Raw genomic sequence first — 5336 nt, 5'->3', positions numbered from 1 at the left:
CTCCTAACCTCCTACTTTGTGTTTTATGACCCTGATATTAAACTCAGTTCACTTTCAGGAAAGATCTTGACTTCTTCTGAAAACCTTCACAGAACTTTAAAGGCTACTAAAACAGAAGGTTCTTGAAAGAGTTCTCCATGTTGTCGCGACCCTTCCGAGTGTCTCCAGTCTCCACTCTTATTGCAAAGGTGCTTCAGATTTTCGCTAAGGCGACCCGAAGCACCCCTGTGGAACCTTTAATCCTGAGACTTGACCGTGCATTCATTGATTTAGTTCATGCATCATGTGCGCGTTTTTGGAGAGGCCACAATCGCTGTTCCTTCACCCCTCCCTGCTGAAGACGCCTATTCTCTCTCTCTCTCTCTCTCTCTTGTCTGGGAGGGGGAGCCCTGCCTCTTTTGCCTTGCTCACATCAATGCCCCTGGCCACTCACTCACTTTCTGATGTTGCACGACGGGAAATGCTTTGAATGCTTGCGACATGGCCGCGCACATTGATTGCCAAGATTGACAGCAGCTCTCCGACGTCTTTTTCTTCTTCGTCTCCTTCTTCTTCTGTCCTTGTTTTCTGTTCTGCACACCAGCGGGGACAATTTGGTCGCAGCTCGTAGCTCGTTTTTGTTGACAGTTGTAAGTTCGTGTCCCCGCCGCGCTCCGCTTTCCACTTGAGTTTCTGTTTTTTCGCAGACACACGCGCAGACCGACAGGCACATCTTTCTTTGCTTTTTGTACGGTTTTTTTATTTTTTATTTTTATTTTTTTTATACCCAGTCGGGATACGACGTGGGACACCGAGACTGAGGTTTGACCCGCGTGCTTCATATCGAGGTAAACTTTTTATTTCTCTTCTCTTTCTTCTTTCTAACCTGTTGTTCGCGTCGCGCGTTTCTGCGCCTTTTCTCCGAACCCATGCTGCGATCTTGTTCTGTGTCATTATCAGGGGAGAACATGACACGAACATGACAGGGAGAACTTGGGCTCAAGTATGTGTTTGGCATGAGGGTGTCGTGTTTGCTTGTTGTTGTTGGGATGTTGTTTATCGCGGTGCTGTTGCTCTGTTGAACTTGTCGCGCTCCGGTTCTTCGGTCCGCTTCCAGGACGCCTTCTCTTTCTTTTCTTATTTTTTTAATGAAGTGAAGTGAGTTGAAGTGAAGTGAAGTTTCACCTTTCTCCTTCACGCCTACTGACCAGTCTTTCCTTTTTCTTTCCCCTTTATAACCTGATTTACGCGCAGCCGGTAAAGAACCAACATCACCAAAACCTTTCCACGGACCAGTTTACAGGCTGTGAAATATTTTAAAACTCAGTTTTCCCCCCTGTGTTGGTTAAAAAGGCATCTCGTGGTTATCTGGATGACTGATAACTTCCTCAGCTCAGGAAGCAGTTTCACTTTCCGTCCACAGAGCGGTACTCTTCATTCCCGGCGCCGCACAGAGCGCACTGACTTCAGAGTCCACCTTCTTTCGGCTCTGAGCAGAAAGGAATAATAATAATAATAATAATAATAATAATAATAATAATAATAATAACAATACATGGTCCATGTACATGTCCTTAAGACAATCTGGTGAGAGAGAGAGAGAGAGAGAGAGAGAGAGAGAGGTCAGTAAAAAAAGCGTGGAAATTCTTCTTGGCTTCACTTTCCCTCCGAGGTCAGGGGAATTGACCTCAGAAGAATGCATAAGTCATAAATTAGAGTGAAGTGTTCATCCATTTAGAGACAATACACAACTTTGGACACGCAAGACTACTTTCTGAGTCGGTCTAAACAAACAAACAAACAAACAAACAAACAAACAAATGCAAAGCAGCTGCAGTGCTGAGAGTGAGACTCCTGAACAGTAAGTGACGTCAGCATTAACATCAATATTTCTCTCCTAAGGATCTTTGTTCAAGTGGTGACTGCAGATTATAGAAACGACACCCCAGTAAATGGAGTGTTTGGGGAGTTAAAGGACTCACTTCAGCAGGAAAATATTTTAAAAGTGATTTTTGCACTCGAAGATCATTTTACAGAAAATAGCACTGTGTTACCTGCAACAGTGCGCGTGCTTGTCTCCTGTATTCTTTTATCCCCCCCCCTCTCTCTCTCTCTCTCTCACACACACACACACACACACACACACACACACACACACACACACACACACACACACACACAAAATCATGATTTCCTATACACACTGTGGTGTGTGTGTGTGAAGGTATTAAGAGAGCACCCTGACTTGCAGTGCGTGTGAACTTTGCCTGTGTTGACAGAGATAGCTCATCATCAACTAAAGGGTGTTTCCCTCCGAACTATAGACAAACACACACACAAACACACACACACACACACACACACACACACACACACTGATAAGCGACTTCTCGACTGCTGGACATGAGCAGATAATATTTTAATTAGAAACGCAGAATTCTGGAGTATTTATAAGGAACGCAGCCAACAACAATAATAATAATAATAATAATAATAATAATAATAATAATAATAATAATAATAATAATAGGGAAATGTAAGCTGTGCAGTAATTGAAGTGCATCATGCAGGCAGGCTTGTGAGCGAATTAAACACGTTTCATAAAATTAATTTCGTCTGAAAATAAATTTGTTGTTGTTGATATTTTTTCTCTCTCTCTGTCTCTTTATAATAAACTCTGATGGAGAAACAGAAGCCGCGTTGTTCAGGGCCGCAATCGGACACCTTAATTAAAGGCAGCTTAACTTCTCTCCCTGCTCTATGTGAACTCTGGGTGCAGTGTGTGTGTGTGTGTGTGTGTGTGTGTGTGTGTGTGTGTGTGTGTGTGTGTGTGTGTGTGTGTAGAAGTGTATAAGAATAACTGGGAGGCTAATAATACACTCTTGTCTTAAGTGAGAGGAGCTGTTTGAAAAGCCCCCCCAGCTCCTCCACCTCTCCCTGCTCGTCCCAGTGTTGGGTCGAAGCTGATCCGCTAATGGCATTCTGCTGTGAACAGTTGCCGTGCCTGTGTGTGTGCGCAACTTCCCTCATAAGGTAAGGCGGCAATGGAGGTCCAAATGGCGCGTTTATAATTAGACCGCAGATTCAGCACATTGTCCTGATTATTACTGGGCGAGGGATGTGCTCCACTGTCCCCCTGTCCTCCCCTGTCCCCCCCGTCCCCCCTGTCATCTCCTGTCCTCTCCTGTCCGGGGCTCTCAATGGACATACTTTATTCCTCGTGTGTGTGTGTGTGCGTGTGTGTGTGTGTGTGAGAGAGAGAGAGAGAGAGAGAGAGAGAGTGACTGACTTGTGACGGGATCTGACAATTGTTCTGCATTTGTCGCATTTGCAGAAGGTAAATCATGTCAATAATAATAATAATAATAATAATAATAATAATAATAATAATAATTTATGCATATTAACCTCAGAAACATTTCCAATACAGCTGAATGCATCCTGATCCATCGATTGATTGATTGATTGATTGATTGATTGATTGATTGATTGGACACCAATCTGTAATTTAAAAATAAATAAATAAATAAATAAATAATTAATAAATACAAAATAAAAATCACCAAAGCGCAAACACCCGAACTCCGTGCATAACTCTTTCTTTCTTTCTTTCTTTCTTTCTTTCTTTCTTTCTTTCTTTCTGCTTAAAAATATATTTTATTTCTTTTTCTTTCTTCTGCATTGATCTCCCGTTTTTCCCTCCTTCAGAACTGTGTGCGCGTGGCTGAGCGGAAACACCGAGCCGTCGCGCGCGCTGTGCACACCGCTCCGTTTCCTGTAGCCGGGGCTCCGGAGAGAGAGAGAGAGAGAGAGAGGAACATTTGTCGCATATGGTGCCGGTAAGTCATAATTTTTTTTCTTCTACTTTTCTTTTTCTACAGCCTGCAAAAAGAAAAGAGAGGTCTTTCTTTTCTTTTTTTCTTCCTTCCTTTTTCCCCCTTTTTTAAAAGTTTCATTCTGTGGCGCGAGCGCACTTGCAGACTGGCTACTGTGAGTGTGTGTGTGTGTGTGTGTGTGTGTGTGAGTGAGTGTGTGAGTGTGTGTGTGTGTGTGTGAGTGTGTGTGTGAGTGTGTGAGTGAGTGTGTGTGTGTGAGTGTGTGTGTGTGTGAGTGTGCGAGTGAGTGTGTGAGTGAGTGTGTGTGTGAGTGAGTGTGTGTGAGTGTGAGTGAGTGAGTGTGCGAGTGAGTGTGTGTGACTGAGAGTGTGTGTGTGTGTGTGTGTGTGTGAGTGTGTGTGTGTGAGTGTGCGAGTGAGTGTGTGAGTGAGTGTGTGTGTGAGTGAGTGTGTGTGAGTGTGAGTGTGCGAGTGAGTGTGTGAGTGAGTGTGTGTGTGAGTGAGTGTGTGTGAGTGTGAGTGAGTGAGTGTGCGAGTGAGTGTGTGTGACTGAGAGTGTGTGTGTGTGTGTGTGTGTGTGAGTGTATGTGTGTGTGTCCCCGTGTTCGCTCGTGCCGGATCTTTCTCATTGGATAATCACGTGCGCGCGCGCTGCCGGCCCTTTTGATTCTTTCCGCGCGCTTTCAGGATGAATTTAGGGATTTTTCTTTCTGTTTTTTTTTCCTTTTTGTGGTTTAGTTTAGTTTAGTTTAGTTTAGTTTAGTTTAGTTTGCATGCAGTTTGCAGAGCAAGTCCTACAACACGCGCGTGTTTATCGATCTGTAAATAAATCTACAAACAAACAAAACATCTGTATCATTCTCCAGCCTGTGTTTATTCTTTTTTCTTTTTTTTGGCTCGCGCTTCTTTTTGCATGAAAAATATAATAAATGCAATAAAGCAGTAAATTAATAAAGCAAAGCAACAGCATTCTTGTGGTTATTATCTTGTCTGGATTATTAGGAAGCATTACATCAGATTAGAGAGATTTGCATCACCGTGATTCCCAAAGAAAAGAAAAATCTGTTTGAGGAAAAGTGAGAGCATTCCTGTGCTTTAATGGGTAAATAAATAAATAAAGCAGAGAGTTTGTAGTGTTTATGACTTGCCCTTTTCTTTAAAACATTTACAGGTGTTGTCTTGGCTTTGATTTGGATCACAAGCTCAGTAGGCTCATAAAATATCTGGGGTTTTTGTTTTATTTTGTTTTCCTTTGGAAGATATTGTTAGATTTAGTGTTCAATGATTTAATCCTAAATTGTATATTTTGGTTTGTTTTTATTTTTAAACTATAATGCATTATTATTATTATTATTATTATTATTATTATTATTATTATTATTATTATTATTATTATTATTATTATTATTCTCAGCACTCCTGTTCTGAATTATTTCTCCAGAAATCTCGAGCAGTGCATGCTGTTCTTGTGTTTCCTTGAAAAAAAAGAGAATTTACTTGCTTGCTTGTGAATAAAGTGTCA

The 5336-nt window shown here is 41.9% G+C and overlaps 1 protein-coding gene across 7 annotated transcripts in view; it reads left to right on the top strand.

Annotated features, from left to right (window-relative positions):
- Positions 1-458: 458 nt before the first annotated feature.
- sox6 (SRY-box transcription factor 6) overlaps positions 459-5336 on the top strand; it is a 275016-nt gene continuing 270138 nt past the window's right edge. For all 7 annotated transcript variants that reach the window (XM_060940777.1, XM_060940776.1, XM_060940770.1 and 4 more), the window contains exons 1-2: positions 459-827; positions 3688-3818. The gene's annotated coding sequence lies outside the window, so the exon portion shown is untranslated. The remainder of the gene's footprint in view (positions 828-3687; positions 3819-5336) is intronic.

The sequence above is a fragment of the Neoarius graeffei genome, chromosome 15, assembly GCF_027579695.1.
Source record: "Neoarius graeffei isolate fNeoGra1 chromosome 15, fNeoGra1.pri, whole genome shotgun sequence".
NCBI lineage: Eukaryota > Metazoa > Chordata > Actinopteri > Siluriformes > Ariidae > Neoarius > Neoarius graeffei.
This window is presented reverse-complemented; position numbering and strand designations above follow the sequence as displayed.